Source organism: Hyla sarda, chromosome 2, assembly GCF_029499605.1.
Source record: "Hyla sarda isolate aHylSar1 chromosome 2, aHylSar1.hap1, whole genome shotgun sequence".
In the NCBI taxonomy this organism is placed as follows: Eukaryota; Metazoa; Chordata; class Amphibia; order Anura; family Hylidae; genus Hyla; species Hyla sarda.
In genome coordinates this window covers 345,325,838-345,349,022 of record NC_079190.1, presented here as the reverse complement: position 1 = coordinate 345,349,022, position 23,185 = coordinate 345,325,838, and the positions used below count along the sequence as shown (strand labels likewise).

Below are 23,185 nucleotides of genomic sequence, written 5' to 3'. Positions count from 1 at the left end.
TACACTTATACCAATAATGGGCTGTACTTGCCAGCTATTGTGATGATTTTTTTGTATTCCTATTTGTACCTTTGTTTTTTTAACCCCAATCATAGTTTGTTTTAAATATTGTCCATGATTTAAAAAAAAATCATGAGACAATCATTTTTCTTCACTTCAACAGCACATAACTCCTTGAGACGTAATGTATGTTGATTTGACAAAATTGGTGATTTTTAAACATTTGGGTTAAAAAATTTTTAGATTGTAGGCTATGGGAGCGTTTCTGTGCACTGTCATTTGCATAAAATGATACAAAGAATTGGCAAGGCGCCAATTTGGAGATGGATAGGACGGCTATAGGGGAGGAGGAGGCCTCTATTAGGGCACAGTGTCTAATATTTCACTGTGCTCTCAATAGATAATACAGTAACGTTCCCATAGCCAGCTATCTTAACTCTGTTCAATATTGTACTATTTGTTTTTGACAGGGGATGGCAATTTCTTGATTACAAAAGCCTAGTAAGAAGGAATCTTGTTGTTTTTTATATCTGTATGTAAAATATATAGTTTTGCTATGTGTACACTTATACCAATAATGGGCTGTACTTGCCAGCTATTGTGATGATTTTTTTGTATTCCTATTTGTACCTTTGTTTTTTTAACCCCAATCATAGTTTATTTTAAATATTGTCCATTATTTTTAAAAAAAATCATGAGACTGAAACATCTTTCTTCACTTCAACAGCACATAACTCCTTGAGACGTAATGTATGTTGATTTGACAAAATTGGTGAATTTTAAACATTTGGGTTAAAAATTTTTTAGATTGTAGGCTATGGGAGCGTTTCTGTGCACTGTCATTTGCATAAAATGATACAAAGAATTGGCAAGGCGCCAATTTGGAGATGGATAGGACGGCTATAGGGGAGGAGGAGGCCTCTATTAGGGCACAGTGTCTAATATTTCACTGTGCTCTCAATAGATAATACAGTAACGTTGCCATAGCCAGCTATCTTAACTCTGTTCAATATTGTACTATTTGTTTTTGACAGGGGATGGCAATTTCATGATTACAAAAGCCTAGTAAGAAGGAACCTTGTTGTTTTTTATATCTGTATGTAAAATTTATAGTTTTGCTATATGTACACTTATACCAATAATGGGCTGTACTTGCCAGCTAATGTGATGATTTTTTTGTATTCCTATTTGTACCTTTGTTTGTTTTTTAACCCAAATCATAGTTTGTTTTTATTATTGTCCATGATTTTTAAACAAAATCATGAGACTGAAACATTTTTTCTTCACTTCAACAGCATATGACACCTTGAGAAGTTATGTATGTTGATATGACGAAATTAGTGATTTTAAAAAATTTGGGTTAAAAAATTTTGACATTGTAGGCTATGGAAGCATTACTGTGTACTGTCGTTTGCATAAAATGATGCAAAGAAATGGTCACGCACCGATTTTGGAGATGGATAGGAAGGCTGTAGGGGAGGAGGAGGCCTCTATTAGGGCACAGTGTCTAATATTTCGCTGTGCTCTCAATAGATAATACAGTAACGTTCCCATAGCCAGCTATCTTAACTATAGTTTTGCTATGTGTACACTTATACCAATAATGGGCTGTACTTGCCAGCTATTGTGATGATTTTTTTGTATTCCTATTTGTACCTTTGTTTTTTTAACCCCAATCATAGTTTATTTTAAATATTGTCCATGATTTTTAAAAAAAATCATGAGACTGAAACATCTTTCTTCACTTCAACAGCACATAACTCCTTGAGACGTAATGTATGTTGATTTGACAAAATTGGTGAATTTTAAACATTTGGGTTAAAAAATTTTTAACTTGTAGGCTATGGGAGCTTTTCTGTGCACTGTCATTTGCATAAAATGATACAAAGAGTTGGCAAGGCGCCAATTTGGAGATGGATAGGAAGGCTGTAGGGGAGGAGGAGGCCTCTATTAGGGCACAGTGTCTAATATTTCGCTGTGCTCTCAATAGATAATACAGTAACGTTGCCATAGCCAGCTATCTTAACTCTGTTCATTATTGTACTATTTGTTTTTGACAGGGGGTGGCAATTTCTTGATTACAAAAGCCTAGTAAGAAGGAACCTTGTTGTTTTTTATATCTGTATGTAAAATTTATAGTTTTGCTATATGTACACTTATACCAATAATGGGCTGTACTTGCCAGCTAATGTGATGATTTTTTTGTATTCCTATTTGTACCTTTGTTTTTTTAACCCAAATCATAGTTTGTTTTTATTATTGTCCATGATTTTTAAACAAAATCATGAGACTGAAACATTTTTTCTTCACTTCAACAGCAGATGACACTTTGAGAAGTTATGTATGTTGATATGACGAAATTAGTGACTTTAAAAGATTTGGGTTAAAAAATGTTGAGATTGTAGGCTATGGAAGCATTTCTGTGTACTGTCGTTTGCATAAAATGATGCAAAGAAATGGTCACGCACCGATTTTGGAGATGGATAGGAAGGCTGTAGGGGAGGAGGAGGCCTCTATTATGGCACAGTGTCTAATATTTCGCTGTGCTCTCAATAGATAATACAGTAACGTTCCCATAGCCAGCTATCTTAACTCTGTTCAATATTGTACTATTTGATTTTGACAGGGGATGGCAATTTCTTGATTATAAAAGCCTAGTAAGAAGGAACCTTGTTGGTTTTATATCTGTATGTAAAATGTGTAGCTTCTCGGCTTTTTGGCTAAGATCAAGTGTAGTATCTGTTCTTATCAGTTTCATGCTGGTGGCAGGCGACGCCAGTATGGAGCTCGTGGGGATGGGTGCTGCATGGTATGGAGCAGGTGTACCGGGCCGTTTAAGGGCTGGTTCTGAGGAATCACATTGACGGCTGCCCTGATGTGACCTGCTTCCTCCGGGTCTCACGCAAGGCTGAGTGGGTCTAGAGCCGAGGACTGAAACATTTTTCTTCACTTCAACAGCACATAACTCCTTGAGACGTAATGTATGTTGATTTGACAAAATTGGTGAATTTTAAACATTTGGGTTAAAAATTTTTTAGATTGTAGGCTATGGGAGCGTTTCTGTGCACTGTCATTTGCATAAAATGATACAAAGAATTGGCAAGGCGCCAATTTGGAGATGGATAGGAAGGCTGTAGGGGAGGAGGAGGCCTCTATTAGGGCACAGTGTCTAACATTTCGCTGTTCTCTCAATAGATAATGCAGTAACGTTCCCATAGCCAGCTATCTTAACTCTGTTTAATTTTGTACTATTTGTTTTTGACAGGGGATGGCAATTTCTTGATTACAAAAGCCTAGTAAGAAGGAACCTTGTTGTTTTTTGTATCTGTATGTAAAATGTATAGTTTTGCTATGTGTACACTTATACCAATAATGGGCTGTACTTGCCAGCTAATGTGATGATTTTTTTGTATTCCTATTTGTACCTTTGTTTTTTTTAACCCAAATCATAGTTTGTTTTTATTATTGTCCATGATTTTTAAACAAAATCATGAGACTGAAACATTTTTTCTTCACTTCAACAGCAGATGACACTTTGAGAAGTTATGTATGTTGATATGACGAAATTAGTGACTTTAAAAGATTTGGGTTAAAAAATGTTGAGATTGTAGGCTATGGAAGCATTTCTGTGTACTGTCGTTTGCATAAAATGATGCAAAGAAATGGTCACGCACCGATTTTGGAGATGGATAGGAAGGCTGTAGGGGAGGAGGAGGCCTCTATTAGGGCACAGTGTCTAACATTTCGCTGTGCTCTCAATAGATAATACAGTAAAGTTCCTATAGCCAGCTATCTTAACTATAGTTTTGCTATGTGTACACTTATACCAATAATGGGCTGTACTTGCCAGCTATTGTGATGATTTTTTTGTATTCCTATTTGTACCTTTGTTTTTTTAACCCCAATCATAGTTTGTTTTAAATATTCACCATGATTTAAAAAATAAAATCATGAGACAATCATTTTTCTTCACTTCAACAGCACATAACTCCTTGAGACGTAATGTATGTTGATTTGACAAAATTGGTGAATTTTAAACATTTGGGTTAAAAAATGTTTAGATTGTAGGCTATGGGAGCGTTTCTGTGCACTGTCATTTGCATAAAATGATACAAAGAATTGGCAAGGCGCCAATTTGGAGATGGATAGGACGGCTGTAGGGGAGGAGGAGGCCTCTATTAGGGCACAGTGTCTAATATTTCACTGTGCTCTCAATAGATAATACAGTAACGTTCCCATAGCCAGCTATCTTAACTCTGTTCAATATTGTACTATTTGTTTTTGACAGGGGATGGCAATTTCTTGATTACAAAAGCCTAGTAAGAAGGAATCTTGTTGTTTTTTATATCTGTATGTAAAATGTATAGTTTTGCTATGTGTACACTTATACCAATAATGGGCTGTACTTGCCAGCTAATGTGATGATTTTTTTGTATTCCTATTTGTACCTTTGTTTGTTTTTTAACCCAAATCATAGTTTGTTTTTATTATTGTCCATGATTTTTAAACAAAATCATGAGACTGAAACATTTTTTCTTCACTTCAACAGCATATGACATCTTGAGAAGTTATGTATGTTGATATGACGAAATTAGTGACTTTAAAAAATTTGGGTTAAAAAATGTTGAGATTGTAGGCTATGAAAGCATTACTGTGTACTGTCGTTTGCATAAAATGATGCAAAGAAATGATCACGCTACGATTTTGGAGATGGATAGGAAGGCTGTAGGGGAGGAGGAGGCCTCTATTAGGGCACAGTGTCTAACATTTCGCTGTGCTCTCAATAGATAATACAGTAAAGTTCCTATAGCCAGCTATCTTAACTATAGTTTTGCTATGTGTACACTTATACCAATAATGGGCTGTACTTGCCAGCTATTGTGATGATTTTTTTTGTATTCCTATTTGTACCTTTGTTTTTTTAACCCCAATCATAGTTTATTTAAAATATTGTCCATGATTTTAAAAAAAAATCATGAGACTGAAACATCTTTCTTCACTTCAACAGCACATAACTCCTTGAGACGTAATGTATGTTGATTTGACAAAATTGGTGAATTTTAAACATTTGGGTTAAAAAAATTTTAACTTGTAGGCTATGGGAGCTTTTCTGTGCACTGTCATTTGCATAAAATGATACAAAGAGTTGGCAACGCGCCAATTTGGAGATGGATAGGAAGGCTGTAGGGGAGGCCTCTATTAGGGCACAGTGTCTAATATTTCGCTGTGCTCTCAATAGATAATACAGTAACGTTGCCATAGCCAGCTATCTTAACTCTGTTCAATATTGTACTATTTGTTTTTGACAGGGGATGGCAATTTCTTGATTACAAAAGCCTAGTAAGAAGGAACCTTGTTGTTTTTTGTATCTGTATGTAAATTGTATAGTTTTGCTATGTGTACACTTATACCAATAATGGGCTGTACTTGCCAGCTAATGTGATGATTTTTTTGTATTCCTATTTGTACCTTTGTTTTTTTAACCCAAATCATAGTTTGTTTTTATTATTGTCCATGATTTTTAAACAAAATCATGAGACTGAAACATTTTTTCTTCACTTCAACAGCAGATGACACTTTGAGAAGTTATGTATGTTGATATGACGAAATTAGTGACTTTAAAAGATTTGGGTTAAAAAATGTTGAGATTGTAGGCTATGGAAGCATTTCTGTGTACTGTCGTTTGCATAAAATGATGCAAAGAAATGGTCACGCTACGATTTTGGAGATGGATAGGAAGGCTGTAGGGGAGGAGGAGGCCTCTATTAGGGCACAGTGTCTAACATTTCGCCGTGCTCTCAATAGATAATACAGTAAAGTTCCTATAGCCAGCTATCTTAACTATAGTTTTGCTATGTGTACACTTATACCAATAATGGGCTGTACTTGCCAGCTATTGTGATGATTTTTTTGTATTCCTATTTGTACCTTTGTTTTTTTAACCCCAATCATAGTTTGTTTTAAATATTGTCCATGATTTAAAAAAAAAATCATGAGACAATCATTTTTCTTCACTTCAACAGCACATAACTCCTTGAGACGTAATGTATGTTGATTTGACAAAATTGGTGATTTTTAAACATTTGGGTTAAAAATTTTTTAGATTGTAGGCTATGGGAGCGTTTCTGTGCACTGTCATTTGCATAAAATGATACAAAGAATTGGCAAGGCGCCAATTTGGAGATGGATAGGACGGCTATAGGGGAGGAGGAGGCCTCTATTAGGGCACAGTGTCTAATATTTCACTGTGCTCTCAATAGATAATACAGTAACGTTGCCATAGCCAGCTATCTTAACTCTGTTCAATATTGTACTATTTGTTTTTGACAGGGGATGGCAATTTCATGATTACAAAAGCCTAGTAAGAAGGAACCTTGTTGTTTTTTATATCTGTATGTAAAATTTATAGTTTTGCTATATGTACACTTATACCAATAATGGGCTGTACTTGCCAGCTAATGTGATGATTTTTTTGTATTCCTATTTGTACCTTTGTTTGTTTTTTAACCCAAATCATAGTTTGTTTTTATTATTGTCCATGATTTTTAAACAAAATCATGAGACTGAAACATTTTTTCTTCACTTCAACAGCATATGACACCTTGAGAAGTTATGTATGTTGATATGACGAAATTAGTGACTTTAAAAAATTTGGGTTAAAAAATTTTGACATTGTAGGCTATGGAAGCATTACTGTGTACTGTCGTTTGCATAAAATGATGCAAAGAAATGGTCACGCACCGATTTTGGAGATGGATAGGAAGGCTGTAGGGGAGGAGGAGGCCTCTATTAGGGCACAGTGTCTAATATTTCGCTGTGCTCTCAATAGATAATACAGTAACGTTCCCATAGCCAGCTATCTTAACTATAGTTTTGCTATGTGTACACTTATACCAATAATGGGCTGTACTTGCCAGCTATTGTGATGATTTTTTTGTATTCCTATTTGTACCTTTGTTTTTTTAACCCCAATCATAGTTTATTTTAAATATTGTCCATGATTTTTAAAAAAAATCATGAGACTGAAACATCTTTCTTCACTTCAACAGCACATAACTCCTTGAGACGTAATGTATGTTGATTTGACAAAATTGGTGAATTTTAAACATTTGGGTTAAAAAATTTTTAACTTGTAGGCTATGGGAGCTTTTCTGTGCACTGTCATTTGCATAAAATGATACAAAGAGTTGGCAAGGCGCCAATTTGGAGATGGATAGGAAGGCTGTAGGGGAGGAGGAGGCCTCTATTAGGGCACAGTGTCTAATATTTCGCTGTGCTCTCAATAGATAATACAGTAACGTTGCCATAGCCAGCTATCTTAACTCTGTTCATTATTGTACTATTTGTTTTTGACAGGGGGTGGCAATTTCTTGATTACAAAAGCCTAGTAAGAAGGAACCTTGTTGTTTTTTATATCTGTATGTAAAATTTATAGTTTTGCTATATGTACACTTATACCAATAATGGGCTGTACTTGCCAGCTAATGTGATGATTTTTTTGTATTCCTATTTGTACCTTTGTTTTTTTAACCCAAATCATAGTTTGTTTTTATTATTGTCCATGATTTTTAAACAAAATCATGAGACTGAAACATTTTTTCTTCACTTCAACAGCAGATGACACTTTGAGAAGTTATGTATGTTGATATGACGAAATTAGTGACTTTAAAAGATTTGGGTTAAAAAATGTTGAGATTGTAGGCTATGGAAGCATTTCTGTGTACTGTCGTTTGCATAAAATGATGCAAAGAAATGGTCACGCACCGATTTTGGAGATGGATAGGAAGGCTGTAGGGGAGGAGGAGGCCTCTATTATGGCACAGTGTCTAATATTTCGCTGTGCTCTCAATAGATAATACAGTAACGTTCCCATAGCCAGCTATCTTAACTCTGTTCAATATTGTACTATTTGATTTTGACAGGGGATGGCAATTTCTTGATTATAAAAGCCTAGTAAGAAGGAACCTTGTTGGTTTTATATCTGTATGTAAAATGTGTAGCTTCTCGGCTTTTTGGCTAAGATCAAGTGTAGTATCTGTTCTTATCAGTTTCATGCTGGTGGCAGGCGACGCCAGTATGGAGCTCGTGGGGATGGGTGCTGCATGGTATGGAGCAGGTGTACCGGGCCGTTTCGGGGCTGGTTCTGAGGAATCACATTGACGGCTGCCCTGATGTGACCTGCTTCCTCCGGGTCTCACGCAAGGCTGAGTGGGTCTAGAGCCGAGGACTGAAACATTTTTCTTCACTTCAACAGCACATAACTCCTTGAGACGTAATGTATGTTGATTTGACAAAATTGGTGAATTTTAAACATTTGGGTTAAAAATTTTTTAGATTGTAGGCTATGGGAGCGTTTCTGTGCACTGTCATTTGCATAAAATGATACAAAGAATTGGCAAGGCGCCAATTTGGAGATGGATAGGAAGGCTGTAGGGGAGGAGGAGGCCTCTATTAGGGCACAGTGTCTAACATTTCGCTGTTCTCTCAATAGATAATGCAGTAACGTTCCCATAGCCAGCTATCTTAACTCTGTTTAATTTTGTACTATTTGTTTTTGACAGGGGATGGCAATTTCTTGATTACAAAAGCCTAGTAAGAAGGAACCTTGTTGTTTTTTGTATCTGTATGTAAAATGTATAGTTTTGCTATGTGTACACTTATACCAATAATGGGCTGTACTTGCCAGCTAATGTGATGATTTTTTTGTATTCCTATTTGTACCTTTGTTTTTTTTAACCCAAATCATAGTTTGTTTTTATTATTGTCCATGATTTTTAAACAAAATCATGAGACTGAAACATTTTTTCTTCACTTCAACAGCAGATGACACTTTGAGAAGTTATGTATGTTGATATGACGAAATTAGTGACTTTAAAAGATTTGGGTTAAAAAATGTTGAGATTGTAGGCTATGGAAGCATTTCTGTGTACTGTCGTTTGCATAAAATGATGCAAAGAAATGGTCACGCACCGATTTTGGAGATGGATAGGAAGGCTGTAGGGGAGGAGGAGGCCTCTATTAGGGCACAGTGTCTAACATTTCGCTGTGCTCTCAATAGATAATACAGTAAAGTTCCTATAGCCAGCTATCTTAACTATAGTTTTGCTATGTGTACACTTATACCAATAATGGGCTGTACTTGCCAGCTATTGTGATGATTTTTTTGTATTCCTATTTGTACCTTTGTTTTTTTAACCCCGATCATAGTTTGTTTTAAATATTCACCATGATTTAAAAAATAAAATCATGAGACAATCATTTTTCTTCACTTCAACAGCACATAACTCCTTGAGACGTAATGTATGTTGATTTGACAAAATTGGTGAATTTTAAACATTTGCGTTAAAAAATGTTTAGATTGTAGGCTATGGGAGCGTTTCTGTGCACTGTCATTTGCATAAAATGATACAAAGAATTGGCAAGGCGCCAATTTGGAGATGGATAGGACGGCTGTAGGGGAGGAGGAGGCCTCTATTAGGGCACAGTGTCTAATATTTCACTGTGCTCTCAATAGATAATACAGTAACGTTCCCATAGCCAGCTATCTTAACTCTGTTCAATATTGTACTATTTGTTTTTGACAGGGGATGGCAATTTCTTGATTACAAAAGCCTAGTAAGAAGGAATCTTGTTGTTTTTTATATCTGTATGTAAAATGTATAGTTTTGCTATGTGTACACTTATACCAATAATGGGCTGTACTTGCCAGCTAATGTGATGATTTTTTTGTATTCCTATTTGTACCTTTGTTTGTTTTTTAACCCAAATCATAGTTTGTTTTTATTATTGTCCATGATTTTTAAACAAAATCATGAGACTGAAACATTTTTTCTTCACTTCAACAGCATATGACACCTTGAGAAGTTATGTATGTTGATATGACGAAATTAGTGACTTTAAAAAATTTGGGTTAAAAAATGTTGAGATTGTAGGCTATGAAAGCATTACTGTGTACTGTCGTTTGCATAAAATGATGCAAAGAAATGATCACGCTACGATTTTGGAGATGGATAGGAAGGCTGTAGGGGAGGAGGAGGCCTCTATTAGGGCACAGTGTCTAACATTTCGCTGTGCTCTCAATAGATAATACAGTAAAGTTCCTATAGCCAGCTATCTTAACTATAGTTTTGCTATGTGTACACTTATACCAATAATGGGCTGTACTTGCCAGCTATTGTGATGATTTTTTTTGTATTCCTATTTGTACCTTTGTTTTTTTAACCCCAATCATAGTTTATTTAAAATATTGTCCATGATTTTAAAAAAAAATCATGAGACTGAAACATCTTTCTTCACTTCAACAGCACATAACTCCTTGAGACGTAATGTATGTTGATTTGACAAAATTGGTGAATTTTAAACATTTGGGTTAAAAAAAATTTAACTTGTAGGCTATGGGAGCTTTTCTGTGCACTGTCATTTGCATAAAATGATACAAAGAGTTGGCAACGCGCCAATTTGGAGATGGATAGGAAGGCTGTAGGGGAGGCCTCTATTAGGGCACAGTGTCTAATATTTCGCTGTGCTCTCAATAGATAATACAGTAACGTTGCCATAGCCAGCTATCTTAACTCTGTTCAATATTGTACTATTTGTTTTTGACAGGGGATGGCAATTTCTTGATTACAAAAGCCTAGTAAGAAGGAACCTTGTTGTTTTTTGTATCTGTATGTAAATTGTATAGTTTTGCTATGTGTACACTTATACCAATAATGGGCTGTACTTGCCAGCTAATGTGATGATTTTTTTGTATTCCTATTTGTACCTTTGTTTTTTTAACCCAAATCATAGTTTGTTTTTATTATTGTCCATGATTTTTAAACAAAATCATGAGACTGAAACATTTTTTCTTCACTTCAACAGCAGATGACACTTTGAGAAGTTATGTATGTTGATATGACGAAATTAGTGACTTTAAAAGATTTGGGTTAAAAAATGTTGAGATTGTAGGCTATGGAAGCATTTCTGTGTACTGTCGTTTGCATAAAATGATGCAAAGAAATGGTCACGCTACGATTTTGGAGATGGATAGGAAGGCTGTAGGGGAGGAGGAGGCCTCTATTAGGGCACAGTGTCTAACATTTCGCTGTGCTCTCAATAGATAATACAGTAAAGTTCCTATAGCCAGCTATCTTAACTATAGTTTTGCTATGTGTACACTTATACCAATAATGGGCTGTACTTGCCAGCTATTGTGATGATTTTTTTGTATTCCTATTTGTACCTTTGTTTTTTTAACCCCAATCATAGTTTGTTTTAAATATTGTCCATGATTTAAAAAAAAATCATGAGACAATCATTTTTCTTCACTTCAACAGCACATAACTCCTTGAGACGTAATGTATGTTGATTTGACAAAATTGGTGATTTTTAAACATTTGGGTTAAAAATTTTTTAGATTGTAGGCTATGGGAGCGTTTCTGTGCACTGTCATTTGCATAAAATGATACAAAGAATTGGCAAGGCGCCAATTTGGAGATGGATAGGACGGCTATAGGGGAGGAGGAGGCCTCTATTAGGGCACAGTGTCTAATATTTCACTGTGCTCTCAATAGATAATACAGTAACGTTCCCATAGCCAGCTATCTTAACTCTGTTCAATATTGTACTATTTGTTTTTGACAGGGGATGGCAATTTCTTGATTACAAAAGCCTAGTAAGAAGGAATCTTGTTGTTTTTTATATCTGTATGTAAAATGTATAGTTTTGCTATGTGTACACTTATACCAATAATGGGCTGTACTTGCCAGCTATTGTGATGATTTTTTTGTATTCCTATTTGTACCTTTGTTTTTTTAACCCCAATCATAGTTTATTTTAAATATTGTCCATTATTTTTAAAAAACAATCATGAGACTGAAACATCTTTCTTCACTTCAACAGCACATAACTCCTTGAGACGTAATGTATGTTGATTTGACAAAATTGGTGAATTTTAAACATTTGGGTAAAAAATTTTTTAGATTGTAGGCTATGGGAGCGTTTCTGTGCACTGTCTTTTGCATAAAATGATACAAAGAATTGGCAAGGCGCCAATTTGGAGATGGATAGGACGGCTATAGGGGAGGAGGAGGCCTCTATTAGGGCACAGTGTCTAATATTTCACTGTGCTCTCAATAGATAATACAGTAACGTTCCCATAGCCAGCTATCTTAACTCTGTTCAATATTGTACTATTTGTTTTTGACAGGGGATGGCAATTTCATGATTACAAAAGCCTAGTAAGAAGGAACCTTGTTGTTTTTTATATCTGTATGTAAAATTTATAGTTTTGCTATATGTACACTTATACCAATAATGGGCTGTACTTGCCAGCTAATGTGATGATTTTTTTGTATTCCTATTTGTACCTTTGTTTGTTTTTTAACCCAAATCATAGTTTGTTTTTATTATTGTCCATGATTTTTAAACAAAATCATGAGACTGAAACATTTTTTCTTCACTTCAACAGCATATGACACCTTGAGAAGTTATGTATGTTGATATGACGAAATTAGTGACTTTAAAAACATTTGGGTTAAACAATGTTGAGATTGTAGGCTATGGAAGCATTACTGTGTACTGTCGTTTGCATAAAATGATGCAAAGAAATGGTCACGCACCGATTTTGGAGATGGATAGGAAGGCTGTAGGGGAGGAGGAGGCCTCTATTAGGGCACAGTGTCTAATATTTCGCTGTGCTCTCAATAGATAATACAGTAACGTTCCCATAGCCAGCTATCTTAACTATAGTTTTGCTATGTGTACACTTATACCAATAATGGGCTGTACTTGCCAGCTATTGTGATGATTTTTTTGTATTCCTATTTGTACCTTTGTTTTTTTAACCCCAATCATAGTTTATTTTAAATATTGTCCATGATTTTAAAAAAAAATCATGAGACTGAAACATCTTTCTTCACTTCAACAGCACATAACTCCTTGAGACGTAATGTATGTTGATTTGACAAAATTGGTGAATTTTAAACATTTGGATTAAAATTTTTTTAACTTGTAGGCTATGGGAGCTTTTCTGTGCACTGTCATTTGCATAAAATGATACAAAGAGTTGGCAAGGCGCCAATTTGGAGATGGATAGGAAGGCTGTAGGGGAGGAGGAGGCCTCTATTAGGGCACAGTGTCTAATATTTCGCTGTGCTCTCAATAGATAATACAGTAACGTTGCCATAGCCAGCTATCTTAACTCTGTTCATTATTGTACTATTTGTTTTTGACAGGGGGTGGCAATTTCTTGATTACAAAAGCCTAGTAAGAAGGAACCTTGTTGTTTTTTATATCTGTATGTAAAATTTATAGTTTTGCTATATGTACACTTATACCAATAATGGGCTGTACTTGCCAGCTAATGTGATGATTTTTTTGTATTCCTATTTGTACCTTTGTTTTTTTAACCCAAATCATAGTTTGTTTTTATTATTGTCCATGATTTTTAAACAAAATCATGAGACTGAAACATTTTTTCTTCACTTCAACAGCAGATGACACTTTGAGAAGTTATGTATGTTGATATGACGAAATTAGTGACTTTAAAAGATTTGGGTTAAAAAATGTTGAGATTGTAGGCTATGGAAGCATTTCTGTGTACTGTCGTTTGCATAAAATGATGCAAAGAAATGGTCACGCACCGATTTTGGAGATGGATAGGAAGGCTGTAGGGGAGGAGGAGGCCTCTATTAGGGCACAGTGTCTAATATTTCGCTGTGCTCTCAATAGATAATACAGTAACGTTCCCATAGCCAGCTATCTTAACTCTGTTCAATATTGTACTATTTGATTTTGACAGGGATGGCAATTTCTTGATTATAAAAGCCTAGTAAGAAGGAACCTTGTTGATCTTATATCTGTATGTAAAATGTATAGTTTTGCTATGTGTACACTTATACCAATAATGGGCTGTACTTGCCAGCTATTGTGATGATTTTTTTGTATTCCTGTTTGTACCTTTGTTTTTTTTAACCCAAATCATAGTTTGTTTTAAATATTGTCCATGATTTTTTAAACAAAATCATGAGACAAACATTTTTCTTCACTTCAACAGCACATAATTCATGTAGAAGTATTGTATGTTGATTTGATAAAATTGGTGAATTTTTAAAATTTGGGTTAAAAATGTTTGAGATTGTAGGCAATGGGAGCATTTCTGTATACTGTCATTTGCATAAAATGATACAAAGAATTGGTAAGGCGCCAATTTGGAGATGGATAAGAAGGCTGTAGGGGAGGAGGCCTCTATTAGGGCACAGTGTCTAACATTTCGCTGTTCTCTCAATAGATAATACAATAACGTTCCCATAGCCAGCTTTCTTAACTCTGTTTAATTTTGTACTATTTATTACAAAAGCCTAGTAAGAAGGAACCTTGTTGGTTTTATATCTGTATGTAAAATGTGTAGCTTCTCGGCTTTTTGGCTAAGATCAAGTGTAGTATCTGTTCTTATCAGTTTCATGCTGGTGGCAGGCGACGCCAGTATGGAGCTCGTGGGGATGGGTGCTGCATGGTATGGAGCAGGTGTACCGGGCCGTTTCGGGGCTGGTTCTGAGGAATCAACTTGACGGCTGCCCTGATGTGACCTGCTTCCTCCGGGTCTCACGCAAGGCTGAGTGGGTCTAGAGCCGAGGACTGAAACATTTTTCTTCACTTCAACAGCACATAACTCCTTGAGACGTAATGTATGTTGATTTGACAAAATTGGTGAATTTTAAACATTTGGGTTAAAAATTTTTTAGATTGTAGGCTATGGGAGCGTTTCTGTGCACTGTCATTTGCATAAAATGATACAAAGAATTGGTAAGGCACCAATTTGGAGATGGATAGGAAGGCTGTAGGGGAGGAGGAGGCCTCTATTAGGGCACAGTGTCTAACATTTCGCTGTTCTCTCAATAGATAATACAATAACGTTCCCATAGCCAGCTTTCTTAACTCTGTTTAATATTGTACTATTTATTACAAAAGCCTAGTAAGAAGGAACCTTGTTGGTTTTATATCTGTATGTAAAATGTGTAGCTTCTCGGCTTTTTGGCTAAGATCAAGTGTAGTATCTGTTCTTATCAGTTTCATGCTGGTGGCAGGCGACGCCAGTATGGAGCTCGTGGGGATGGGTGCTGCATGGTATGGAGCAGGTGTACCGGGCCGTTTCGGGGCTGGTTCTGAGGAATCACCTTGACGGCTGCCCTGATGTGACCTGCTTCCTCCGGGTCTCACGCAAGGCTGAGTGGGTCTAGAGCCGAGGTACTTTAGTGCCTCGGGGAGTGGTGACCCCGAGGTGCCGAAACTCACTGGGAGGATAGACTCACTGAGTTGAAGCACGGGCACCATGATCTCTTGATTCCCGGCCTTCTGGCTAGGATCATAGAATTTTTTATAGATCCGGCCAGATTTCTGGGTAGTATAACTGCACATATTCACTTATTTATTTCTTTTTGTCTCACTGTGTAACTTTTTGCGTATTGTGTGTCCACAGGATTTGTCAGGATGCGGTAGCCCTTCTGGGTGTCCCTCCTGGTGGTCTAGGGGAGGTGTGAGTGGCCATTAGGTTCCGCACCTCCCTGCAAACACCCCGGGTGCTCCTGCTCTGACAGGGTACCTACCGTTATCGGCTCTGCGGGCAGATACCTTGGCTAACGCCTAGGGGGATGCCGTGAGCATTTGTGGTCCCTTAGTAGCTTCAGCAAAAAGGGACATCGAACCTGGAACCTCGCAGGTACCTTTTGGTCCGGAGGAGAAGGGTAAGGTTTGTTGGGGGGCCTCTCTCCTATCGGAGAAGTTCTTGCGATGGACCGCATCCTCTGTGCATTTTTTTTTTAGTGTAACACGTTTGCTCTTTTTCTTGCACTTTGGGTGATTCGAGAGCATGTTCCTCGGCTCTTAGATAAATACAAAAACCTAGTAAGAAGGAACCTTGTTGTTTTTATATCTGTATGTAAAATGTATAGTTTTGCTATGTGTACACTTATACCAATAGTGGGCTGTACTTGCCGGCAATTGTGATGATTTTTTTATATTCCTATTTGTACCTTTATTTTTTTAACCCAAATCATAGTTTGTTTTAAATATTGTCCATGATTTTAAAAAAAATCATGAGACTGAAACATTTTTCTTCACTTCAACAGCACATAACTCCTTGAGACGTAATGTATGTTGATTTGACAAAATTGGTGAATTTTAAACATTTGGGTTAAAAAATTTTTAGATTGTAGGCTATGGGAGCGTTTCTGTGCACTGTCATTTGCATAAAATGATACAAAGAATTGGCAAGGCGCCAATTTGGAGATGGATAGGAAGGCTGTAGGGGAGGAGGAGGCCTCTATTAGGGCACAGTGTCTAACATTTCGCTGTTCTCTCAATAGATAATGCAGTAACGTTCCCATAGCCAGCTATCTTAACTCTGTTTAATTTTGTACTATTTGTTTTTGACAGGGGATGGCAATTTCTTGATTACAAAAGCCTAGTAAGAAGGAACCTTGTTGTTTTTTGTATCTGTATGTAAAATGTATAGTTTTGCTATGTGTACACTTATACCAATAATGGGCTGTACTTGCCAGCTAATGTGATGATTTTTTTGTATTCCTATTTGTACCTTTGTTTTTTTAACCCAAATCATAGTTTGTTTTTATTATTGTCCATGATTTTTAAACAAAATCATGAGACTGAAACATTTTTTCTTCACTTCAACAGCATTTGACACCTTGAGAAGTTATGTATGTTGATATGACGAAATTAGTGACTTTAAAAAATTTGGGTTAAAAAATGTTGACATTGTAGGCTAGGGAAGCATTACTGTGTACTGTCGTTTGCATAAAATGATGCAAAGAAATGGTCACGCTACGATTTTGGAGATGGATAGGAAGGCTGTAGGGGAGGAGGAGGCCTCTATTAGGGCACAGTGTCTAACATTTCGCTGTGCTCTCAATAGATAATACAGTAAAGTTCCTATAGCCAGCTATCTTAACTATAGTTTTGCTATGTGTACACTTATACCAATAATGGGCTGTACTTGCCAGCTATTGTGATGATTTTTTTGTATTCCTATTTGTACCTTTGTTTTTTTAACCCCAATCATAGTTTGTATTAAATATTGTCCATGATTTAAAAAAAAATCATGAGACAATCATTTTTCTTCACTTCAACAGCACATAACTCCTTGAGACGTAATGTATGTTGATTTGACAAAATTGGTGATTTTTAAACATTTGGGTTAAAAATTTTTTAGATTGTAGGCTATGGGAGCGTTTCTGTGCACTGTCATTTGCATAAAATGATACAAAGAATTGGCAAGGCGCCAATTTGGAGATGGATAGGACGGCTATAGGGGAGGAGGAGGCCTCTATTAGGGCACAGTGTCTAATATTTCACTGTGCTCTCAATAGATAATACAGTAACGTTCCCATAGCCAGCTATCTTAACTCTGTTCAATATTGTACTATTTGTTTTTGACAGGGGATGGCAATTTCTTGATTACAAAAGCCTAGTAAGAAGGAATCTTGTTGTTTTTTATATCTGTATGTAAAATGTATAGTTTTGCTATGTGTACACTTATACCAATAATGGGCTGTACTTGCCAGCTATTGTGATGATTTTTTTGTATTCCTATTTGTACCTTTGTTTTTTTAACCCCAATCATAGTTTATTTTAAATATTGTCCATTATTTTTAAAAAAAATCATGAGACTGAAACATCTTTCTTCACTTCAACAGCACATAACTCCTTGAGACGTAATGTATGTTGATTTGACAAAATTGGTGAATTTTAAACATTTGGGTTAAAATTTTTTTAGATTGTAGGCTATGGGAGCGTTTCTGTGCACTGTCATTTGCATAAAATGATACAAAGAATTGGCAAGGCGCCAATTTGGAGATGGATAGGACGGCTATAGGGGAGGAGGAGGCCTCTATTAGGGCACAGTGTCTAATATTTCACTGTGCTCTCAATAGATAATACAGTAACGTTCCCATAGCCAGCTATCTTAACTCTGTTCAATATTGTACTATTTGTTTTTGACAGGGGATGGCAATTTCATGATTACAAAAGCCTAGTAAGAAGGAATCTTGTTGTTTTTTATATCTGTATGTAAAATGTATAGTTTTGCTATGTGTACACTTATACCAATAATGGGCTGTACTTGCCAGCTAATGTGATGATTTTTTTGTATTCCTATTTGTACCTTTGTTTTTTTTAACCCAAATCATAGTTTGTTTTTATTATTGTCCATGATTTTTAAACAAAATCATGAGACTGAAACATTTTTTCTTCACTTCAACAGCATATGACACCTTGAGAAGTTATGTATGTTGATATGACGAAATTAGTGACTTTAAAAAATTTGGGTTAAAAAATGTTGAGATTGTAGGCTATGGAAGCATTACTGTGTACTGTCGTTTGCATAAAATGATGCAAAGAAATGGTCACGCACCGATTTTGGAGATGGATAGGAAGGCTGTAGGGGAGGAGGAGGCCTCTATTAGGGCACAGTGTCTAACATTTCGCTGTGCTCTCAATAGATAATACAGTAAAGTTCCTATAGCCAGCTATCTTAACTATAGTTTTGCTATGTGTACACTTATACCAATAATGGGCTGTACTTGCCAGCTATTGTGATGATTTTTTTGTATTCCTATTTGTACCTTTGTTTTTTTAACCCCAATCATAGTTTGTTTTAAATATTGTCCATGATTTAAAAAAAAATCATGAGACAATCATTTTTCTTCACTTCAACAGCACATAACTCCTTGAGACGTAATGTATGTTGATTTGACAAAATTGGTGAATTTTAAACATTTGGGTTAAAAAATGTTTAGATTGTAGGCTATGGGAGCGTTTCTGTGCACTGTCATTTGCATAAAATGATACAAAGAATTGGCAAGGCGCCAATTTGGAGATGGATAGGACGGCTGTAGGGGAGGAGGAGGCCTCTATTAGGGCACAGTGTCTAATATTTCGCTGTGCTCTCAATAGATAATACAGTAACATTCCCATAGCCAGCTATCTTAACTCTGTTCATTATTGTACTATTTGTTTTTGACAGGGGGTGGCAATTTCTTGATTACAAAAGCCTAGTAAGAAGGAACCTTGTTGTTTTTTATATCTGTATGTAAAATTTATAGTTTTGCTATATGTACACTTATACCAATAATGGGCTGTACTTGCCAGCTAATGTGATGATTTTTTTGTATTCCTATTTGTACCTTTGTTTGTTTTTTAACCCAAATCATAGTTTGTTTTTATTATTGTCCATGATTTTTAAACAAAATCATGAGACTGAAACATTTTTTCTTCACTTCAACAGCATATGACACCTTGAGAAGTTATGTATGTTGATATGACGAAATTAGTGACTTTAAAAAATTTGGGTTAAAAAATGTTGAGATTGTAGGCTATGGAAGCATTACTGTGTACTGTCGTTTGCATAAAATGATGCAAAGAAATGGTCACGCACCGATTTTGGAGATGGATAGGAAGGCTGTAGGGGAGGAGGAGGCCTCTATTAGGGCACAGTGTCTAATATTTCGCTGTGCTCTCAATAGATAATACAGTAACGTTCCCATAGCCAGCTATCTTAACTATAGTTTTGCTATGTGTACACTTATACCAATAATGGGCTGTACTTGCCAGCTATTGTGATGATTTTTTTGTATTCCTATTTGTACCTTTGTTTTTTTAACCCCAATCATAGTTTATTTTAAATATTGTCCATGATTTTTTAAAAAAATCATGAGACTGAAACATCTTTCTTCACTTCAACAGCACATAACTCTTTGAGACGTAATGTATTTTGATTTGACAAAATTGGTGAATTTTAAACATTTGGGTTAAAAAAAATTTAGATTGTAGGCTATGGGAGCGTTTCTGTGCACTGTCATTTGCATAAAATGATACAAAGAATTGGCAAGGCGCCAATTTGGAGATGGATAGGAAGGCTGTAGGGGAGGAGGAGGCCTCTATTAGGGCACAGTGTAACATTTCGCTGTTCTCTCAATAGATAATGCAGTAACGTTCCCATAGCCAGCTATCTTAACTCTGTTTAATTTTGTACTATTTGTTTTTGACAGGGGATGGCAATTTCTTGATTACAAAAGCCTAGTAAGAAGGAACCTTGTTGTTTTTTGTATCTGTATGTAAAATGGATAGTTTTGCTATGTGTACACTTATACCAATAATGGGCTGTACTTGCCAGCTAATGTGATGATTTTTTTGTATTCCTATTTGTACCTTTGTTTTTTTAACCCCAATCATAGTTTGTTTTAAATATTGTCCATGATTTAAAAAAAAATCATGAGACAATCATTTTTCTTCACTTCAACAGCACATAACTCCTTGAGACGTAATGTATGTTGATTTGACAAAATTGGTGATTTTTAAACATTTGGGTTAAAAATTTTTTAGATTGTAGGCTATGGGAGCGTTTCTGTGCACTGTCATTTGCATAAAATGATACAAAGAATTGGCAAGGCGCCAATTTGGAGATGGATAGGACGGCTATAGGGGAGGAGGAGGCCTCTATTAGGGCACAGTGTCTAATATTTCACTGTGCTCTCAATAGATAATACAGTAACGTTCCCATAGCCAGCTATCTTAACTCTGTTCAATATTGTACTATTTGTTTTTGACAGGGGATGGCAATTTCTTGATTACAAAAGCCTAGTAAGAAGGAATCTTGTTGTTTTTTATATCTGTATGTAAAATGTATAGTTTTGCTATGTGTACACTTATACCAATAATGGGCTGTACTTGCCAGCTATTGTGATGATTTTTTTGTATTCCTATTTGTACCTTTGTTTTTTTAACCCCAATCATAGTTTATTTTAAATATTGTCCATGATTTTTAAAAAAAATCATGAGACTGAAACATCTTTCTTCACTTCAACAGCACATAACTGCTTGAGACGTAATGTATGTTGATTTGACAAAATTGGTGAATTTTAAACATTTGGATTAAAAATTTTTTAACTTGTAGGCTATGGGAGCTTTTCTGTGCACTGTCATTTGCATAAAATGATACAAAGAGTTGGCAAGGCGCCAATTTGGAGATGGATAGGAAGGCTGTAGGGGAGGAGGAGGCCTCTATTAGGGCACAGTGTCTAATATTTCGCTGTGCTCTCAATAGATAATACAGTAACGTTGCCATAGCCAGCTATCTTAATTCTGTTCATTATTGTACTATTTGTTTTTGACAAGGGGTGGCAATTTCTTGATTACAAAAGCCTAGTAAGAAGGAACCTTGTTGTTTTTTATATCTGTATGTAAAATTTATAGTTTTGCTATATGTACACTTATACCAATAATGGGCTGTACTTGCCAGCTAATGTGATGATTTTTTTGTATTCCTATTTGTACCTTTGTTTTTTTAACCCAAATCATAGTTTGTTTTTATTATTGTCCATGATTTTTAAACAAAATCATGAGACTGAAACATTTTTTCTTCACTTCAACAGCAGATGACACTTTGAGAAGTTATGTATGTTGATATGACGAAATTAGTGACTTTAAAAGATTTGGGTTAAAAAATGTTGAGATTGTAGGCTATGGAAGCATTTCTGTGTACTGTCGTTTGCATAAAATGATGCAAAGAAATGGTCACGCACCGATTTTGGAGATGGATAGGAAGGCTGTAGGGGAGGAGGAGGCCTCTATTAGGGCACAGTGTCTAATATTTCGCTGTGCTCTCAATAGATAATACAGTAACGTTCCCATAGCCAGCTATCTTAACTCTGTTCAATATTGTACTATTTGATTTTGACAGGGGATGGCAATTTCTTGATTATAAAAGCCTAGTAAGAAGGAACCTTGTTGATCTTATATCTGTATGTAAAATGTATAGTTTTGCTATGTGTACACTTATACCAATAATGGGCTGTACTTGCCAGCTATTGTGATGATTTTTTTGTATTCCTGTTTGTACCTTTGTTTTTTTTAACCCAAATCATAGTTTGTTTTAAATATTGTCCATGATTTTTTAAACAAAATCATGAGACAAACATTTTTCTTCACTTCAACAGCACATAATTCATGTAGAAGTATTGTATGTTGATTTGATAAAATTGGTGAATTTTTAAAATTTGGGTTAAAAATGTTTGAGATTGTAGGCAATGGGAGCATTTCTGTATACTGTCATTTGCATAAAATGATACAAAGAATTGGTAAGGCGCCAATTTGGAGATGGATAAGAAGGCTGTAGGGGAGGAGGCCTCTATTAGGGCACAGTGTCTAACATTTCGCTGTTCTCTCAATAGATAATACAATAACGTTCCCATAGCCAGCTTTCTTAACTCTGTTTAATTTTGTACTATTTATTACAAAAGCCTAGTAAGAAGGAACCTTGTTGGTTTTATATCTGTATGTAAAATGTGTAGCTTCTCGGCTTTTTGGCTAAGATCAAGTGTAGTATCTGTTCTTATCAGTTTCATGCTGGTGGCAGGCGACGCCAGTATGGAGCTCGTGGGGATGGGTGCTGCATGGTATGGAGCAGGTGTACCGGGCCGTTTCGGGGCTGGTTCTGAGGAATCACATTGACGGCTGCCCTGATGTGACCTGCTTCCTCCGGGTCTCACGCAAGGCTGAGTGGGTCTAGAGCCGAGGACTGAAACATTTTTCTTCACTTCAACAGCACATAACTCCTTGAGACGTAATGTATGTTGATTTGACAAAATTGGTGAATTTTAAACATTTGGGTTAAAATTATTTTAGATTGTAGGCTATGGGAGCGTTTCTGTGCACTGTCATTTGCATAAAATGATACAAAGAATTGGCAAGGCGCCAATTTGGAGATGGATAGGAAGGCTGTAGGGGAGGAGGAGGCCTCTATTAGGGCACAGTGTCTAATATTTCGCTGTTCTCTCAATAGATAATGCAGTAACGTTCCCATAGCCAGCTATATTAACTCTGTTTAATTTTGTACTATTTGTTTTTGACAGGGGATGGCAATTTCTTGATTACAAAAGCCTAGTAAGAAGGAACCTTGTTGTTTTTTGTATCTGTATGTAAAATGTATAGTTTTGCTATCTGTACACTTATACCAATAATGGGCTGTACTTGCCAGCTAATGTGATGATTTTTTTGTATTCCTATTTGTACCTTTGTTTTTTTTTAACCCAAACCATAGTTTATTTTCATTATTGTCCATGATTTTTAAACAAAATCATGAGACTGAAACATTTTTTCTTCACTTCAACAGCATATGACACCCTGAGAA

At 35.9% G+C, this 23,185-nt stretch overlaps 5 pseudogenes; all 5 read left to right on the top strand.

Annotated features, from left to right (window-relative positions):
• The first annotated feature begins 2,700 nt into the window (after positions 1-2,700).
• LOC130359403 (U2 spliceosomal RNA) lies at positions 2,701-2,791 on the top strand (annotated as a pseudogene).
• A 5,205-nt stretch (positions 2,792-7,996) lies between these two features.
• Positions 7,997-8,087, top strand: LOC130359391 (U2 spliceosomal RNA; annotated as a pseudogene).
• A 6,301-nt stretch (positions 8,088-14,388) lies between these two features.
• LOC130359380 (U2 spliceosomal RNA) lies at positions 14,389-14,479 on the top strand (annotated as a pseudogene).
• A 520-nt stretch (positions 14,480-14,999) lies between these two features.
• LOC130359369 (U2 spliceosomal RNA) lies at positions 15,000-15,090 on the top strand (annotated as a pseudogene).
• A 7,252-nt stretch (positions 15,091-22,342) lies between these two features.
• On the top strand, positions 22,343-22,433 carry LOC130359356 (U2 spliceosomal RNA; annotated as a pseudogene).
• Positions 22,434-23,185: the final 752 nt, after the last annotated feature.